We start from the raw sequence: 21,592 nt of genomic DNA on the forward strand, positions 1-21,592 counted from the left end.
ACTCACATGCATTGTGATAATCACGTTGATTTTTGTTCTATATTCTATGAACATGATGTGTTACACTGATTTATTTTCAGATGCTATGCCAACCTTGCATTCCTGGGTTGAACTCCATTTGGCCATCGTGTATAATCTTTTTTGTACATTGCTGACTACAAATTTGACTTTAGTTCTTATCAGTACTCCGCACACTATTTGAAAAATGGTGACTGAAGGGCTTCACTGGTGGCTCAGCTGGTAAAGAATTCATCTGCAATGCAGGAGACTTGGGTTTGACCCTTGGATTAGGAAGATCCCCTGGAGAAGCAAACAGCTACCCACACCAGTATTCTGGCCTGGAGAATTCCATGGACTGTATAATCCATGGGGTCACAAAGAGTCGGACATGACTAAGAGACTTTCACTTCACTAATGTGAAACACTAAATATGGCAGCAATAATAATATGCTTGCTTGGCTCTGTGTTGGACATTTTTACATCCATTGACTCATTTGATCTTCATATCACCCCAATGAATTGGATCTTAGTATTGTCCTAATTTTACAGACTATAAACCTGATTCCCAGAGAAGTTATGTAACCTACCCAAGATCATAGTTCTAGTGAGTAGAGATGCTGATGTTCTAAACTAGACAGTTTGACTCCATAACTGAGTTTTTGGCCACCCATTCCAGGAGTATGAATGCCTGTGTGTGTGTGTGTGTGTGTGTGTGTGTATTAAGTTGCTTCAGTCATGTCTGACTCTTTATGACCCTATGAACTGTAGCCTGCCAGGCTCCTCCATCCATGGGATTCTCCAGACAAGTATACTGAAGTAGGTTGCCATTTCCTCCTCCAGGTGAAGTAAGCATACTCTTTCCTAAAGTGAGAACTGTATCTTTCCTTGGATTTTCACTTCCATCGTCTGTTGTGTTCAGGGTTTGAGTCATTGCTACTGCTGCTGCTGCTAAGTTGCTTCAGTTGTGTCTGACACTGCGCGACCCCATAGATGGCAGCCTACCAGGCTCCCCCGTCCCTAGGACTCTCCAGGCAAGAACACTGGAGTAAGTTGCCATTTCTTTCTTCAATGTATGAAAATGAAAAGTGAAAGTGAAGTTGCTCAGTCGTGTCCAACTCTTAGTGACCTCATGGACTGCAGCCTACCAGGCTCCTCCGCCCATGGGATTTTCCAGGCAAGAGTACCGGAATGGGGTGCCATTGCCTTCTCCAGTTTGAGTCATTAAAGATGAATTAATAGTGCTGACTGACAAAGTTGTTTCTGGGGGCAGAGGTTCATTTAATTTAGATTCAGTTTGGTACCCATGCACCATAATCTATAAGGGATGAGAGTATGTGGGATAACTGAAACTAGATCACAAATACACACTGGACTTGACTAGAAAATGTCCAATCTCTTTTCTCTAAAATGTAGAACTAAGACCTAACTCACTGTCTTTAATATTTGTATGATTATTTGGTCAGGATGTTTAGAAAGACTTCTCTAAGGTTGTCTTGCCAGATATGTTTGAGTTTCTCAGGTAACAGATGTATTAATAATGAGGAGTTTTCAGAGGAACAAAGTCTTAAAGAGAATATGCAAGATGTGTATAGCCATAAAGATAAATGAAATAATATTTTGGATTGATGGAACATGGTTTTCTTTTTCCAAGATACTCTTTAGTGTGATCATATTGTTTTACAATTCATGGAAGGAGAAACATTAAATAAGTGAATAAGTAAGCTTATTTCAAAGACAAAAGAGACTGAAATTGTAACATATTCAAATACCATTTTGAATCTTTTTTTCTATTTCCTGATTTATATTTCCCAATGCCCTTTACATTTTTGTATTTAATAGTTTTCTGGGGTTGTTTTAGAAAGTATGAAGAAATTTTAGCTGCCAAGTTGAAGAGAGCTTTAAAAATATCTACACCAAAAAAATAATATACTACAGAAAATTATCATTCAAATTAAACAAAATGAGCTAACATTAATTAAAACTCCTTATTTTTTTCCTGGTGAATATCTCAGTTCTTCACAGCTCCTGAACTCCAGGAGCTAGTACTTAAGTAGCTTTTGATCAATTCTACTAGGATGAACAGAATTTCTGAGGAGCCCTTGTCTTTATCAGTGAGGAAAGTTGGAAGAAAGAGTTCAACTCAACTATTTCTGCCCTAAATTCTTGTGATTCTGAGCTCTTCTGTTTCACAAAACAACTGTGTGTGAAGTGTCAGCTCTATGCTCTCTCCCACTGCCCGTCTGTATCGCTGCATGGCTTTGCATTGCTTAAGGATAAACAGGTTGAAGTTGCATATGGTTAACATTTTTTGTTTGAGCTGGTGCAGGGAGAGATCCTTTAGCATCTGCAGGTCTCACATGGTGTCACGGGCAGTAAAGGAATGACTGAAGTAGTTGCAGACAGCATGGAGTCTACATTCCTCTCTTTGCCTAAGAAATCATGGATAATTAAATTAACATGGATTGAATGCAAACCATGAGAGCAAAGGCATGAGAAACCCCCATCTCCATGTGGGATCGCCATATTTACCTGTATTATATGAGGCAATAAAAACCAGAGGAGAAAAGTAATAAAAACAAAACAGTAATAAAAACTTATATTTACATAATTTCTTTCTACCCCAGGATTCCAAAGCATTTAATGAAAGTCATATAGGAAAATCTGTCACGGGACCTGTGACTTGCAACTGGCAGAAGAGCTTATTAACAATTACAGGTTGGCCAAAGGAACTAGAGACAAAATACATTTTAGAAAGAGTCCTGCCTTTTGTCTTCTGACTTATCCTTGTACCTTTATGACTATAAATCAGAGTGATCAATTTCAAACATACTTTTAACTTGTGATTTGAAAGTGGCGAGAATCATTAAAAGCTCATGAAGTCAACAAATTACAATCAACCTAGAACTGTGAAATCCATGCTCACTTAGGAAAGTGTCAAGTGCACATTTTATGTCCATTCATCGGTGCTTCTCAGTGTGGAATTGAAGGACAAGGGCTTTATCTTAGGTGCCCAGCATTATCAGGTTTCCCAGGCATCTTCTCTATACTAGTGTTGAAATTCATACTGTGGCTATGAAATCAGGCCGGTTTTGTTATGACTTGAAAAGATTTGTAAGGCACAGATGTTAGCTCCAGCTGTTTTTATCAGTAATCCATAGGCTAAGGTGGTCCTCTGTAAGTTGTACTCTTATAGATGCCATGAGAGTGTGTTCTACTACTATCACTCGTATATTGAGACTCTCCACGTAAAAAAGGATTTGAGAGAGAGATTGTGCCTGAAGCCAGTAAGATGTTTGAAAGATTAGACAATAATAAAATGGCTACTTCCCCAGAACATGAGCACTTCTGTGGCAAATCCATTGTTTTTCAACTCAACAAAATCTCCTGTAAGTTTCAGGCAGGTGCATTTATTATACCCATAATCCTACTTATAATAATATTAGTGAATGCATACAATGTGTGCATTCTGTAATATTTTTTGAACATACTACCACATTTAAAGCTCAGCAACATGATGAGGTGGGTACTACTTTTATTCCCATGTAAGGATAACACCAACTAGATGGACATGAGTTTGAGTAAGCCCCAGGAATTGGTGATGGACAGGGAAGCCTGGCATACTGCAATGGGGTCTCAAAGAGTGGCACATGACTGAGTGACTGAACTGAACTGACTGAAGGATAATGCAACCAAAGTTTCAGTTGGTTAAATTATCTGCTAGTGTCACAGCCATTTGCAAAGTGCTTTGGGTCTAAATTGAAGTCACAATGAAATCATTCTTTAGTCACTACTTCTCAGAGTCTTATTTCTAGATTATAAGTCCAAGAATAAGGGAAAGTAAACACTCTTCTGGGCTTCCCAAGAGGCCCAGAGGTAAAGAATCCACGTGCCAATGCAGGAGATGTCAGTTCAATCCCTGGGTCAGGAAGAATCCCTGGAGAAAGTAATGGCAACCAACTCCAGTATTTCTGCCTGGGAAATCCCATGGACAGAGAAGCCTGGCAGGCTATAGTCCATAGGGTTGTGAGGAATTGGATGTGACTGACTACACACACACACACAAATGCTCTTCTATCAGTTTGAAAGTGAAAGTGAAGTCGCTCAGTCATGTCCAACTCTTTGCAATCCTGTGGACTGTAGCCCACCAGGTTCCTCCATCCATGGGATTCTCCAGGCAAGAATACTGGAGTGGGTTGCCATTTCCTTCTCCAGGGGGTCTTCCTGACCCCGGGATCAAACCCAGGTCTCCCGCATTGCAGGCAGATGCTTTAACCTCTGAGCCACCTGGGAAGCCCTTCTATCAGTTTAGTTGAAAGGAAAGTAAGGAGTGGAATCTCATAAGGTCAGAGATGAGACAAATACAAAATACAAATACAAAATCAGGCCTATATCCTAGCTACTGATCAGATCAGATCAGTCGCTCAGTAGTGTCCGACTCTTTGCGACCCCATGAATTGCAGCACGCCAGGCCTCCCTGTCCATCACCAACTCCCAGAATTCACTCAGACTCACGTCCATCGAGTCAGTGATGCCATCCAGCCATCTCATCCTCTGGCGTCCCCTTCTCCTCCTGCCCTCAATCCCTCCCAGCATCAGAGTCTTTTCCAATGAGTCAACTCTTCGCATGAGGTGGCCAAAGTACTGGAGTTTCAGCTTTAGCATCATTCCTTCCAAAGAAATCCCAGGGCTGATCTCCTTCAGAATGGACTGGTTGGATCTCCTTGCAGTCCAAGGGACTCTCAAGAGTCTTCTCCAACACCACAGTTCAAAAGCATCAATTCTTCAGCGCTCAGCCTTCTTCACAGTCCAACTCTCACATCCATACATGACCACAGGAAAAACCATAGCCTTGACTAGATGAACCTTTGTTGGCAAAGGAATGTCTCTGCTTTTGAATATGCTATCTAGGTTGGTCATAACTTTCCTTCCAAGGAGTAAGCGTCTTTTAATTTCATGGCTGCAGTCACCATCTGCAGTGATTTTGGAGCCCCCCAAAATAAAGTCTGACACTGTTTCCACTGTTTCCCCATCTATTTCCCATGAAGTGGTGGGACCGGATGCCATGATCTTCGTTTTCTGAATGTTGAGCTTTAAGCCAACTTTTTCACTCTCCACTTTCACTTTCATCAAGAGGCTTTTGAGTTCCTCTTAACTTTCTGCCATAAGGGTGGTGTCATCTGCATATCTGAGGTTATTGATATTTCTCCCGGCAATCTTGATTCCAGTTTGTGTTTCTTCCAGTCCAGCGTTTCTCATGATGTACTCTGCATATAAGTTAAATAAACAGGGTGACAATATACAGCCTTGACGAACTCCTTTTCCTATTTGGAACCAGTCTGTTGTTCCATGTCCAGTTCTAACTGTTGCTTCCTGACCTGCATACAAATTTCTCAAGAGGCAGATCAGGTGGTCTGGTATTCCCATCTCTTTCAGAATTTTCCACAGTTTATTGTGATCCACACAGTCAAAGGCTTTGGCATAGTCAATAAAGCAGAAATAGATGTTTTTCTGGAACTCTCTTGCTTTTTCTATGATCCAGCGGATGTTGGCAATTTGATCTCTGGTTCCTCTGCCTTTTCTAAAACCAGCTTGACCATCAGGAAGTTCACGGTTCACGTATTGCTGAAGCCTGGCTTGGAGAATTTTGAGCATTACGTTACTAGCGTGTGAGATGAGTGCAACTGTGTGGTAGTTTGAGCATTCTTTGGCATTGCCTTTCTTTGGGATTGGAATGAAAACTGACCTTTTCCAGTCCAGTGGCCCTTGCTGAGTTTTCCAAATTTGCTGGCATATTGAGTGCAGCACTTTCACAGCATCATCTTTCAGGATTTGGAATAGCTCAACTGGAATTCCATCACCTCCACTAGCTTTGTTCGTAGTGATGCTTCCTAAGGCCCACTTGACTTCACACTCCAGGATGTCTGGCTCTAGGTCAGTGATCACACCATCATGATTATCTGGGTCATGAAGATCTTTTTTGTACAGTTATTCTGTGTATTCTTGCCATCTCTTCTTAATATCTTCTGCTTCTGTTAGGTCCATACCATTTCTGTCCTTTATCGAGCCCATCTTTGCATGAAATGTTCCTTTGGTATCTCTGATTTTCTTGAAGAGATCCCTAGTCTTTCCCATTCTGTTGTTTTCCTCTATTTCTTTGTATTGATTGCTGAAGAAGGCTTTCTTATCTCTTCTTTCTATTCTTTGGAACTCTGCATTCAGATGTTTATGTCTTTCCTTTTCTCCTTTGCTTTTCACTTCTCTTCTTTTCACAGCTATTTGTAAGGCCTCCCCAGACAGCCATTTTCATGTCATTATTTTTATCAATTCACCAACAAAAACTATATATTTTCATTGCTGTAGTGGAGATCACAACTAAACTGTTATAATACTGATCACATTAGAAAAATAAAGCATAAGCACTGTCTCTTGTAAAGGGGATTTTTTATGTTCTACTTGATATGACTTCATAAGACAAGACATAATAGCTTTTATTACCAATCTGTGAACTTCTGCAATCCCCTTATTCACTCTACACACTCCCAGTCTCAGTTCCCCTTTTAAACTCTTCCCAGCTCTAAACTTCAATGAGCCTGTAAGTCTAAGTCACTGCAGTTTAGTTTAAATTTATTTATTTTTTAATTGAAGAATAATTGCTTTTCAGAACTGTATTGGTTTATGCAGTTTTTTGAAAATACTCTTTCTTTTATATTCATTATTCTTGTTATGTCATTCAGAATATGACAGTTGCTATTAACCAAGTATACTCAAATAGTCTCACAAACACTGGATGTTCATTATAGCAAGCCTGACTCCAACAAACCTTCATGAATCAACCTGTTACAAAATACAGCATTCCAGTACGATAGATAAATAATATCATCTGCTACAGCTTCCCAAAACATTCTTCATAAGTGATGTTTTATGCAACGTGATTAGAAAACACTGCAATCTCCCTTAAGGTTAAACTTGTGATCCTCACGTATATACATAGGAAATAAAAACCTCTGCATAGAATTGTATTCATATCATTTATGAAGCAGAAATAAAGAATCACAGAGAATGAAATGTTTTTGTAACAGCAAAGAATCATGGCTAATAGTTCCCAAGACTTTGCTCTGTCCAGCACTTTACAGGCGTTACCTCATTCAATTTAAATGTAAAAAGCATGGCTAGGAATTCTTGGGCCTTTCCTCATTTAATGCTCACAGTAACCCTATGAAGTAATGAAGTCAATAACTGATATTCTAATCAATATTTTGTTATTTAGAAATTTCCCATTTTATTTGAATTACGTTCGTCAAATTCGCCCCCATAAACAACAGGTATTTTTCATCCAGTGTGTCTCTCCTTCTTTCTTTATGAAGAGAATGCTAATTGGATTATGGGTGCCAAAGTGCCCACCTAAAAACCTGCATTTCCATCCTCTCTGGTAGTAAGAGATGTTCCTACTGCTGACCAATCATATATAAACAGAAATTTGCTGGTAGGAATTCTGAGTGAGCTGATTTATTTATTATCAGTAAGACCAATAGCAGCAAAGAGCTCAGTCTTCTGTTTGTTTGTTCTGATTATTTTTTATTGGAGTACGGTTGCTTTATAATGTTGTGTTAGTTTCAGGTGTACAGCAAACTGAATCACTTATACACATACATATATCCACTCTTTTTTAACTTCTTTTCCCTGTAGGTCATTACAGAGTATTGAGTAGAGTTTCCTGCACTATACCCTAGGTGCTTATTAGTTATCTATAGTTATCTATTTTATATATACTTAACTAATATATAATAGTGTAATTATGTCAATCCCAATCTTCCAATTCATCCCACCCTTCCTTTCCCCCCTGGTAACCATAAGTAGAAGATGGCTGGATGGCATCACCGACTTGATGGACATGAGTTTGAGTGAACTCTGGGAGTTGGTGATGGACAGGGAGGCCGGGCGTGCTGTGATTCATGGGGTCACAAAGAATCAGACACGACTGAGCGACTGAACTGAACTGAACTGAACCATAAGTTAGTTTTCTACATGTGTGATTCCATTTCTGTTTTGTAAATAAGTTCATTTATATCATTTTGTAGATTTCACATACAAGCCATTTGCAGCAACACGCTTATCTTTCTATTGAATGTGTTACTTAAAAGGCTTAGTCAAAAAGACCTAAGCCCATGTCATCATCAGACTCTTGAGACTCTTCTTTCTTTACTTACGTGTTCTTCTGCTCAGCTGGGACAGCAGTGGTGGAGAGGGCCGGACTCCTGCGGAGAGACTACCAGCGGCTGGGGCAGGTCCACCAGCCCCCACATGGCCGATGAGGCTCCCAGTGTTGACACTGGCCAGAGCCTGTGAAAACCAACCTGCCAGAAAGAGCCAATGTTTATACCGGCTGCTTTAATGAAGGCGTTGATCTTGTCCTCCATGAGCCTCACCGTGTAGAATGAGGGCTGAATAGATGCAGGTGAGCTCTGAGACGGAGGCCATCTTTGAGTGCTAGGCGAGGGCTACGGTGTGGTGCTAGTCTTCGGATGAAGCGGGGACCTCACCCCAGTGTGGTCTTGCTTCCTTGGAAGGACTAAGCATCTTAGGGCAGCTGAGAAAAGGTAAGTTTTTTATTTTTTTATTTTTATTTATGTTTTCAGATCAGATCAGTCGCTCAGTCGTGTCCGACTCTTTGTGACCCCATGAATCGCAGCACGCCAGGCCTCCTGTCCATCAACTCCTGGAGTTCACTGAGACTCACATCCATCGAGTCAGTGATGCCATCCAGCCATCTCATCCTCTGGCGTCCCCTTCTCCTCTTGCCCCCAATCCCTCCCAGCATCAGAGTCCTTTCCAATGAGTCAACTCTTCGCATGAGGTGGCCAAAGCACTGGAGTTTCAGCTTTAGCATCATTCCTTCCAAAGAAATCCCAGGGCTGATCTCCTTCAGAATGGACTGGTTGGATCTCCTTGCAGTCCAAGGGACTCTCAAGAGTCTTCTCCAACACCACAGTTTAAAAGCATCAATTCTTCAGCGCTCAGCCTTCTTCACAGTCCAACTCTCACATCCATACATGACCACAGGAAAAACCATAGCCTTGACTAGACGAACCTTGGTTGGCAAAGGAATGTCTCTGCTTTTGAATATGCTATCTAGGTTGGTCATAACTTTCCTTCCAAGGAGGGCATTTAAATTATTATTATTATTATTATTATTATTATTATTATTATTTTGGCTGTTCTCTGAAATCTTAGTTCCCCCACCAGGGATCAAAAGCTGTATTGGGATCTTGGAGTCTTAACCACTAGACTTCCACAGAAGTCTCAAGCCTTTTTGAATAGGATCAGTCTCGAGAAGAGGTTTAAGGGGACACGCACTAAACACAGATAGTCCCAGATGGGTCTACCGTGGCCCAGTTAACATCTTGTTTTTCTTTTCATACCACTTTGTACCTCTGGGTGTCAGGGCCCTTCTTTTCCAAGTGGGGCCTTTGGAAAGTGTGGTCTTCATGCTGCGTTTGGATGGAACTCCACACAATTTGGAGCATGTGAGATGATCCTTAAAGGATTAAGGTAAGCGTTAGAAGAAGGCTGTTGATGGATAGTGTCCCTGTGCTAAAGAACAGTCAGGAGAGCAGAGAAAGTGGTGCTTGCCAGGCTTTCACCTCTTACCCTTGGCATGTCCTCTCCAGATGCTGATAGCAAGTCTTTCCATGTGACCCCACAGGTGAATCTAAGCCTAACCTCCTGTACTGCCACCATCTCCAATCTCCCAACCTTGGGACCTGGGGATGGAGAGTGGTAGGGAAATTCCTCTGCTTCTCCCTGTAGGATCTTCCTACTCTGTTGTTAGATGCTTCGCTCTTTTCAGTTCAGTTCAGTTCAGTTCAGTCACTCAGTCGTGTCGACTCTTTGCGACCCCATGAATAGCAGCATGCCAGGCCTCCCTGTCCATCACCAGCTCCCGGAGTTCACTCAGACTCACATCCATCGAGTCAGCGATGCCATCCAGCCATCTCATCCTCTGTCGTCCCCTTCTCCTCCTGCCCTCAATCCCTCCCAGCATCAGAGTCTTTTCCAATGAGTCAACTCTTCGCATGAGGTGGCCAAAGTACTGGAGTTTCAGCTTTAGCATCAATCCTTCCAAAGAAATCCCAGGGCTGATCTCCTTCAGAATGGACTGGTTGGATCTCCTTGCAGTCCAAGGGACTCTCAAGAGTCTTCTCCAACACCACAGTTCAAAAGCATCAGTTCTTCAGCACTCAGCTTTCTTAACAGTCCAACTCTCACATCCACACATGACCACTGGAAAAACCATAGCCTTGACTAGACGGACCTTTGTTGGCAAAGTAATTTTAAGTAGTGCAAATCTAAATTTTAAACTAAAATCATAAAAATACTAGGAACTGTGCTGTAACTGAAAATGTATATGATAACATCAAAGCAAAAAACACTTTAAAGGAAAAAATGAACTCTACACATTTTTTAAATGTCTGAAGCAAATTAATTGAAAAACTTTAAAAACCTGGAAAAATATTTATAATATATAAGACATTAAAGTTTTACTGTTTTAAATACATGGAGAGTTCTTACAAATTAATATTTTTGAAAGAGTATGTAGTCTAGTAAACAAATGAACCAAGAACATGAACTGGCAATAAGACACAGATATACACACGTGCACACACGTAACCAAATAGAGACCAGGAAAATTTTAAGTTCAATTCCTTTACTGGTCAAATAAAAGCTGGTTGAATCAGAGTTGTTACCTAGAAAATTTACTTTAAAATTGATAGTACTTGGGTACTAGCAGTCATCAACAATCTTAGTATAAATTGGTACAGCTATACTGAATGTAACTTTGGAAAAATACATTCATTTTTTAATCCTAAAATTATGCACAGACAATAATTCTTCCTCTAAGAATTCACCCTAAGAAAATGATTATAGAATGTAACAAAGATTTATTTACCAAGGTTATTTATCAATACACTTGTTTAAAATAGCCAAACACATGGAAATAACCTTAAGCCTATCATTTGAGAATTGGTTGAATAAACTCTGTATACCCATGTAATGGGAAATTATGAAACCATTTTGAATAAGATTGAAAAATAATATCTAGGAAGAGAGATATAGTCATGTTTTATTGTGGGCAAAGCTTACAAAATAGTTTATAAGGTATGATTCATGATTGTAACATTTTAAAATAAGAATATACATGGAAATAAAGAAAAACTATACAACCGAGGTTATTTCTGACTGACAGCCCTGCAGTGTTTATTATTTTCTCTTTATCCCTTGTCTATTTATAATCATATAAATCTTCTACAGTGAACACTGATTGCTGTCATAAGAGATTATTATTTTAAAATATTAAAGCTAAAGGCAAATAGGTAATTAAGTAGTACAGGAATGAATTTTGATGCCATATGCGAAAGTTGGTTTGAAATATGTATGAGGGGAGTATCGGTGCATTGAAATCCCAAGCTGAGAACGAGGAAAGCAGTTGTGTCATGGAAAGAAGGATTTCAGATAAAACAAGTGTGCAGAGGAAGACAAGCTGAGATTTGAAACCGCTACAGAGGGACAAGGATGGCATTGACTATTAGTTCAGATAAGAAATTCAAGGAGCAAACTTTGAATGCATTTGAGTATTATTAAGTCAACTTGATATCATACAAAATAATAATGTGTTTTTATTTGGTGCAAATGTGGTAATGGCCAAATTACTCTCAAATGCAGACACCTTGAAGGGGAGCCTGCAGAACCCTGGAGGCAGTTAATTGATCTCCAGCATGACTGGGATTTTCAAGCTGGTGTTAAGTTTAACAATCTTGAAAGGTGTTTTGGAGTTCAAATGCAAAATAAGTCCCTCTCTTGGAGGAAATTCTGTGAATTAGTTGGAGACACAGGCATTTACTGCTCACAGTTTTCCTCATTTGCTGGAGGGTATCGTTATCTTTATAGTTCTATATATAAAATAGGCAAGTGTCCTAGGTCATACCTCTTCCCAGGAAAAATTGATTACGTGCTAGTAAGCGAAAGGAAGCCTGGAAAAGTCTGCTAATGGACAGAGATATAGAGACATAACACAATGCAAAAGCCCATACGTTTGGAAAACTGATGTCTTTCCCCAGCCATCAAGGAATTGTCCTCTTCATCCCATTTGGGACTAACACATATATATATTATTGATATTGACTATGCCAAAGCCTTTGACTGTGTGGATCACAATAAACTGTGGAAAATTCTGAAAGAGATGGGAATACCAGACCACCTGATCTGCCTCTTGAGAAATTTGTATGCAGGTCAGGAAGCAACAGTTAGAACTGGACATGGAACAACAGACTGGTTCCAAATAGGAAAAGGAGTTCGTCAAGGCTGTATATTGTCACCCTGTTTATTTAACTTATATGCAGAGTACATCATGAGAAACGCTGGACTGGAAGAAACACAAACTGGAATCAAGATTGCCGGGAGAAATATCAATAACCTCAGATATGTAGATGACACCACCCTTATGGCAGAAAGTTAAGAGGAACTCAAAAGCCTCTTGATGAAAGTGAAAGAGGAGAGTGAAAAAGTTGGCTTAAAGCTCAACATTCAGAAAACGAAGATCATGGCATTTGGTCCCACCACTTCATGGGAAATAGATGGGGAAACAGTGGAAACAGTGTCAGACTTTATTTTGGGGGGCTCCAAAATCACTGCAGATGGTGACTGCAGCCATGAAATTAAAAGACGCTTACTCCTTGGAAGGAAAGTTATGACCAACCTAGATAGCATATTCAAAAGCAGAGACATTACTTTGCCAACAAAGGTTCATCTAGTCAAGGCTATGGTTTTTCCTGTGGTCATGTATGGATGTGAGAGTTGGACTGTGAAGAAGGCTGAGCGCTGAAGAATTGATGCTTTTGAACTGTGGTGTTGGAGAAGACTCTTGAGAGTCCCTTGGACTGCAAGGAGATCCAACCAGTCCATTCTGAAGGAGATCAGCCCTGGGATTTCTTTGGAAGGAATGATGCTAAAGCTGAAACTCCAGTGCTTTGGCCACCTCATGTGAAGAGTTGACTCATTGGAAAGGACTCTGATGCTGGGAGGGATTGGGGGCAAGAGGAGAAGGGGACGCCAGAGGATGAGATGGCTGGATGGCATCACTGACTCGATGGACGTGAGTCTGAGTGAACTCCGGGAGTTGAGGATGGACAGGGAGGCCTGGCTGCGATTGGACATGACTGAGAGACTGATCTGATATACACTGTATAGCACAAGGAACTCCACTCAGTACTCTCTGGTGACCTAAATGGGAAGGAAATCCAAAAAAGAGGAGATATATATATATATATATATATAGGAAATCCAAAAAAGAGGAGATATATATATATATATAGATATAGATATAGATATATAGATATATATATATATATATATAGCTGATTCACTGTGCTGTACAGTAGAAACTAAATAACACAACATTTAAAAGCATCAATACTCCAATAACAGTTTTTTTAAAAACTCGGAGGTGTCTTCTTAGGGGGAAATTTGTTATTTCCAAGGACTGCACATTAACACTCCCAGAATTTTTCTATGTTCCAGAAAAACCACTACATAGACATTTCCACCACGTTAGTATTCGTATTTCCTAACACATGGGTGTATAGAATGCTACAGCAATTGGCTACAAACTGGATGGAAAGTTTTGTGGTTAATGAAACCAACTTGCCTTGAGAAGCAGGTATACCTGGATTTACCACTGAACTCATTTTCCTAACGTGCAAAATTGAGATAACAATACCTCACTTACACAGTCGTTTACAAGATAAAAATAAATAATACTCATAAATGCCTAGTCCATAATAAACAATATCTACTGTTGAGGCATGATTTGAGGGGGAAGTTGGGGAGGACTTGGAAATGTGTAAGACAAGAATACAGTCGCTCCTTTAACAACATAGGTTTGAACTATGCAGGTACACTTATACAAGGAATTTTTTTTTTCAATAGTAAGTAGCGCAGTACTACACAGGTGTATGGTTGGTTGAACACACAGATGTGGAATTGTGGATGCAAGGGTCAATCCTAAGTGATACATGTTGATTTTCCACTTCATGGAGGATCATTGCCCCTAACCTCTGCATTGTTCAAAGATCAACTGCATATGTAACTTGAACTGAAGTACATCAATACACTGGCAGTGGTTTTTAAACTTTTTACTGAAATATAGTTGATTTACAATGTTTTGTTAGTTTCAGGTGTACAACAAAGTGTTTCCGTTAAACATATATAAAAATACGTTAGTTTTTTTACATTCTCTTCCACTGTAGGTTATTGCACGATATTGAGTATAGTTCCCTGTGCTATACAGCAAGTACCTGTTACCTATTTTATATATAGTAGTGCATAGTACTCTTGCCTGGAAAATCCCATGGACGGAGGAGCCTGGTAGGCTGCAGTCCATGGGGTCGCTAGGAGTAGGACACAACTGAGCGACTTCATTTTCACTTTTCACTTTCATGCATTGGAGAAGGAAATGGCAACCCACTCCAGTGTTCTTGCCTGGAGAATCCCAGGGATGGAGGAGCCTAGTGGGCTGCCATCTCTGGGGTCGCACAGAGTCGGACACAACTGAAGCAACTTAGCAGCAGCAGTAGCAGCAGTGCATGTATTTTAATCCCAAACTCCTATTTTATCCCATCCGTTCTTTCCCTTTTGGTAGCCATAAGTTTGTTTTCTATGTCTATGAGTCTATTTCTGTTCTGTTAATTAGTTCATTTGTGTGATTTTTTTAGATTCCACATATAAGTGATATCATGATACTTGTCTTTCTCTTTCTGGCTTCACTTAGTGTGATAATCTCTAGACCCATCCATGTTACTACAGTAACTTAGTTACCCATCCATGTTACTACAGTTACTATAGTAATGGCTTATTTCATTCTTTTTTATAGCTGAGTAATACTCCATTATATATCTTAACACATTCATATGTCAATGGACACTTTAGTTGCTCCCACATTTTGGCTACAATAGCAATGTTTTAGGTGACAACTTCTTATCTGAAATGCCACAAAAATCCGAAACAAAATTTAGATACTTCTATTTATAATCAAGTTGAAAATTAATTTTAAGTTCATATTTTCATCTGGTGTGGCCAGCATTTTAACAATCTGATATTTTACTCTTCTCACATTCTCAATGGCAAGTATATTTGTCCCATTTTTAGACAACTCTATAAATTTAACATAGGGTATATGACCCAGCATGCTCTTCTTAATATCAAAAGACTGGTGAGATTGTTTTCCTCCTCACAACAACTAAAACATTTCTGTAGTCTAGAACCTAAATCAGTAAAGAATGGAAAATTATTAAGATACTGTTAAGCTAATCTCCATTTGTGAATTTTTCTTCCTTTTCTTTTTTTTTCTTCTTACCTCAACAAAGTAGGTTTTTGCCTTATTCGTATAAGATATTTTAGAGAAAAACCTTTTCAAGTATAATCACTTTCAAGGAAAATATCTTATGCAAGCTTATTTAACCTTGTTTTTACAGAAGCAAAACTTTCTGAGCCATTGATTTCATCCTACAACCATTACAATATGGTGACATAAGTGATAATGACATGGTCAATCAATCAGGAAAAGGTTTATTTTAGTTTTAAAAATTTTGAAACAAGTGCTTTAGATCTAGAAGACTTCGCCCTCTCCTTTCAGAGATGGCAAGCTGTCTAGCTAAGGAGTCAAAGCCACTTAACAACAAAAACCTGGCTTAAAACTCAGGCACCCAGCTTTAAGGTAGAAAGTGAAACATTGGAGTTTCTGAGAAAGGGTCTGGAACAGGTTTTAATAATCAGCTTTAAAACACAATATTGCAAAGCACATCGCACACATGATGTTTCTTAGCTAGATGGTTTTGCTTGTAATTTGCAGGGTTTTGAGCAGAATGGAATTGTTGAATAACATGATAGCCAGTCTAGTCTCTGCTTTGCCATTTAATACAACTATAAATTTCTCCATCTGCAAAATGGGAATAATAGAACCTACCTCACAGAGGCATTCAGAGAATAAAATGAGAGAGATTATGAAAGTGAAATTGATTTGTTAACTATTAAAATAATTGAAAATGCAAGGTATTATCATTATTAATCAGTTTACAGAAATCCCTGGCTCTTTTATTTTGAAGGAACTTGATATGGGGTTCTCAAGGCTTATTTCAGCAACATAGCTCTTAGATTTAAGATATTGAAGATTTTTTTTTTAACAAAGGGATTTTTGCTATGCAATAATAAAATCTAAATAACTATTTCAAACAAGGCTATCTAATTATATCAGGGGGGTTTGATAACAGCATAAACCAGGAAAGTGGAATCTGTTTTATTATCAGAATCATAAAATAGAAATACAGTCTGTTATTGCATTATTGCAAATTCTTTATTTTTATAATACAGATTTGAGAGTGCTTCCCAAATTATTATTTTTATACTCAATAAATTCCCGTTGATTTTTCATGTTGATATTTATATTATTTCACAATATCATGTCACTTTTACTAATGGATTTTTTGGTAAATATATACCATAGTTTCTACATAAAAAGCGTGATGGGGCTAAGATCTCTGTTATAGTAATTAATTCTCCCATGTAATACATCACTTAGGCCTGAATCATATCTGCAAAAATATACATAGGGCCATTTGTACATAATTCACACCCAAACCTAATGATAACATCATAAACTGTTTTCCCACCACTGAAGCACACATATGTTTAACTTTGAAATGTTTTGCCAGAAGAATGCCTTTGAAAAAAAAAATCCCACTGTCTCATCAATTGCTGCTTTTTTCTACTGTATACTTTATGAATTGCCTCATCATAATTAACTCCAACCACTGGAATTAATTACTCCAGATGATCTGGAAATTGGTCTTCTCAATTCCTCTGAAATTCATTGAGATCATCCTGCAAAGCAGGGAAAGAAGATTGAAAAAAGCAGAATGTTTTTGAAAAACTGAACATGTTTTAGCATTTTGTATTTTAGAGAAGAAGTAATACAGGAAGGTTTTTTTTTTGACATATTTTATTCCTTTTTCATTTTGTAAGATTATAGACATTAGGAACTGAAAGTGATCATAGTGAATTTCTGGTTCAGCCCCCTCCTTCCTAACATGTGAAAGGACCCTAAAAAAAAATCCTGGAAGCTTGGGTGAATTGGCCAAGGTCACACATGGTCATGGGCACCTGATCCAAAACCCATATCAGGGTCCAGTTTGGCAGTAAAATAAGAAAGATGGATAATTGATCTCACAGACTTTCTCACACCAAAAGCGCACATGACACTAAGGAGTTAGGAATGGTGAGCGTGCATTGAAAATGAACACTTTGCTAGAAACACACCAGAGTGTTCATTTGAGGGAGCTTTGGGTTTGATTCAGCCCATCTCAACTTGGTCCCAGTTGTTTTCAGATCTGCCATCAAAGTCATCTGTCCCCAAATCTGTTACAATTAGAGAGCATTTAGATTTGATAGAACAATTCTGTGCCAACCAGCTGCAAGGAAAATTGCAAAATAGTTGATAACAGTTTACAATTTTTTAGTTGTCCGAGAAAAATTTATCTTTTAAATAGTGTACATATTTGCTAATGTTGATTCTTCCAAAATATTAGCATGCTTTCAAAAAATGCCAACTTCTATCTCAGAAAGAGTCCATGTGACCCAACCAGAGCAGAGACCTGGAAATCAGGGATCAGAGACAAGGAATATCCCAGAGTATGTCATATGTTTAATTTTTTCTAAATTTCATTTTTAATTGATTAATCTTTGGCTGAGCTGGATCTTTGTTGTTGCTTGTGGGCTTTCTCTAGTTGCAGTGAGGAGGGGATACTCTCTAGTTGTGGGGCACAGGCGTCTCATTCAATGTCTTTTCCTGTTACAGAGTGCAGGCTCTAGGCACATGAGCTTCAGTAGTTGCGGTGCTTGGGCCTAGTTGCCCTGTGGCATGTGGGATCTTCCCGGACCAGGGATCCAACCCATGTCCCCTGCATTGTCAGGCAGGTTCTTAACCACTGGACCACGAGGGAAGCCTTGTCATACCTTTATATAAAGCAAAAATTGCTGTAAATGAGGAATATATGAGTAAATTAAAAAAATACAAGTAGGCTTTTTTTTTTTTTTCATTGTTTTCCCATATATTTTCCAAAAGCTCCTGATATAATGAAGTAAATGGTGGTATGTGTCAGGTGAGTCTTCCCAGAAACAGATGCCTTGACCAGAGCTAGCAGTGGAAGATATTAATTGGGGATAATGGCTGTGACAGATAAAGGGGGAAAGAAGCAAGAGCAGTTCCAGAAAACTTTCAGACTCTGATGTAGAGGTGTGGTGACTGAGGAAGTAGGAGAGAAGAAAGGAGAGTCAGGGTTGGGTTGGGGGGAGGGGGGCGAGGGGGCAAACTTCAGCCTGTGGGGCAGTTCTGAGGAAGCTTGGTCAGCCAATGGTGGGCAGCAAGATGATGAGCTTCCAGGGACCAGTTGCTACTGTCTAGAGGTTGAAAGTCCCCTCACACTGCTTTGCTCAGTGGTCTGCTGGGGGCTGCCAGGGAAGTACTTGGCGTTAACTCAAAAACTGAGGCAGACCCCAAGGTCACTTACACTTAGAGACTGTTGGCCACACACACTTCTGCAAGCAGGTCTTCCCTTGAACTGATGGCTGAGTGGTACCAGCATGGCTTCCACTTACAGGCATTGATTGATTTCTTTCCAGTGTGGTACGATGGGCTGAAATTGACAACAGCCAATCAGGTGTTGCCAACTTGAATTTAGATACACACTCTTTCCCAAGGACTTACCCAATTACATTCATATAGGAATCTCTTTGTGAAAAATTTCCATATCTTAGCAAGTCAAAAAACATATCATAGAGTTTCCAAGTTCTTCCAAGACTCCTCATTCTCAGCGTTTCTCTTTACTTCTAAGGGTTCATGGCTCAGGCTGTGGGCAGGGCAGCAGTTTCCGCGGAGTCAGAGATCTCCATTGTGTTCTTGTGCACTGGCTTTTGGAACTCAAGTAAAGGCCCTTTCATTTCAGGTGAAATTCCTCTTGGTAGATTGGACCTAGGGTGGTCTTTGGAGAGAGATCAAGCCCTGAGACTTTGGAGTGGGAGGACTGACCCAAGACCCTAGACAACCAGAGAATGAACCCGAGGGAGTATTAAATAGTGAGAACTCACACAAAGGAAACTATTTGAATACAAGATCTGGCATTACCCAACCACCAGTAGCACCCTGTGCAAGACGTCTCATCTAAACAACAAACAAAACAAAATACAAACCCAATCATGAGTAGACAGGATTACCACCTCACTCAGCCTTGCCCATCAGAGGAAAAACAAACAAACAAAAACTCAGCACAAATCTCACCCTACAAGAAGCTTACACAAACCACTGGACCAACCTTAGGAGGGCAGAAACCAAAAGGAAGAAAGAATTCAACCCTGAAGCCTGGGAAAACAAGACCTAAGATACAATAAGTTAAAAAAAATAATGAAAAGGCAAAGAAATACTACCCAAATGAAGGAACAAACTAGAAACACAGAAGTCCAAATAAATGAAGAGGAAATAGGCAAACTACCTGAAAAAGAATTCAGAATAATGATAGTAAACATGATCAAAACCCTTGAAAACAAAATGGAGAAAATGCAAGAATCAATTAACAAAGACCTAGAAGAACTAAAGAATAAACATACAGAGACAAACAACACAATTACTGAAATTACTCTAGAAAGAATCAATAGCAGAATATCTGAAGTAGAAAAATGAATCAGTGAGCTGGAAGATAAAATGGTGGGAATAACTTCTGAAGAGCAGAATAAAGTAAAAAGAATGAAAAGAATTGAGGATAGTCTCAGAAACTTCTGGGACAATATCAAACGCACCAATTTGAATTATAGGAGTCCCAGAAGAAGAAGAGGAAAAGAAAGGGCATGAGAAAATTTTTGAAGAGATTATAGTTGAGAATTTATGCAACATGGAAAAGGAAATAGTCAGTTAAGTCCAGGAGGCACAAAGAGTCCCATACAAGATAAACCCGAAGAAACATGCCAAGACACATACTAATCTGACTAACAAAGACTAAACACAAAGAAAGAATATTAAAAGCAGCAAGGGAGAAGCAACAAGTAACATACAAAGGAAACCCCATATGCTTAACAGCTGATCTTTCAGCAGAAACACTGAAGGCCAGAAGGGAATGGCAGGATATATTTAAGGTATTGAAAGGGAAAAATCTACAACCAAAATTACAGTACCTGGCAAGGATCTCATTCAAAATTGGTGGAGAAATAAAAAGCTTTTCAGACAAGGAAAAGTTAAGAGAATTCAGTACCACCAAACCAACTTTACAACAAATGTTGAAGGGACTTATATAGTCAAGAAATACAAGAGAAGAAAAAAGATCTACAAAATCAACCCCAAAGATTAAAGAAAATGGCAATAGGAACATACATATCAATAATTACTTTAAATGTAAATATATTAAATGCTCCAACCAAGAGACACAGACTGGCTGAGTGGATATAAAAACAAGATCCATATATAAGCTGTCTAAAAGAAGCCCACTTCAGATCTGAAGACACATATAAACTGAAAGTGAGAGGATGGAAAAATATATTCCATGCAAATGGGAAGCAAAAGAAAGCCAGAGTAGCAGTCTTCATATCAGACAAAATAGACCTTAAAGAAGATTACAAGAGATAAGGAAGGACACTACATAATGATCAAGGGATCAATCCAAGAGGAAGACATAACAATTATAAATATCTATGCACCCAACATAGGAGCACCTCAATACATAAGACAAACACTAACAGACATAAAAGGAGAAATTGACAGTAACACAATAATAGTAGGAGACTTTAACACCCCACTCACACCAAAGGACAGATCATCAAAACAGAAAATTAGCAAGGAAACACAGATATTAAATGACACATTAGATGAGATGGATTGCATTGATATCTTCAGGACATTTCATCAAAATGCAGAAGAAAACACCTTCTTCTCAAGTGCACATGGAACATTCTCCAGAATGTTGGGCCACAAATCAAACCTCAGTAAATATAAGAAAACTGAAATTGTATCAAGCATCTTCTCCAACCACAATGCTATGAGATTAGATATCAGTTACAAGAAAAAACTGTAAGAAACACAAACACATGGATATTAACCAACACATTTCTAAATAACCAACAGGTTACTGAAGAAATCAGAAAGGAAATCAAAAAATTTCTAGAAACAAATGACAATGGAAACACAACTCAAAACCTATGGGATGTGGCAAAAGCAGTTCTAAGAGGGAAGTTTATAGCAATACAATTCTACCTCAAGAAACAAGAAAACATTGAATAGAAAACCAAACTTTACACCTAAAACAACTGGAAAAGGAAGAACAAAAAAGCCCCAAACTTAGTAGAAGGAAAGAAATCATAAAGATCTGAGCAGAAATAAATGAAAAAGAAATGAAAGAAACAATAGTAAAGATTAATAAAACTAAAAGCTGGTTCTTTGAGAAGACAAACAATTGATAAGCTTTTACCCAGACTCATCAAGAAAAAAAGACAGAAGAATCAA

General features: G+C 38.9%; 1 pseudogene; it reads right to left on the reverse strand.

Annotated features, from left to right (window-relative positions):
• Positions 1–8,143: 8,143 nt before the first annotated feature.
• On the reverse strand, positions 8,144–8,478 carry LOC133237382 (large ribosomal subunit protein P1-like; annotated as a pseudogene).
• Between the last annotated feature and the right edge of the window lie 13,114 nt (positions 8,479–21,592).

Source organism: Bos javanicus, chromosome 24 (assembly GCF_032452875.1).
Source record: "Bos javanicus breed banteng chromosome 24, ARS-OSU_banteng_1.0, whole genome shotgun sequence".
Taxonomy (NCBI): domain Eukaryota; kingdom Metazoa; phylum Chordata; class Mammalia; order Artiodactyla; family Bovidae; genus Bos; species Bos javanicus.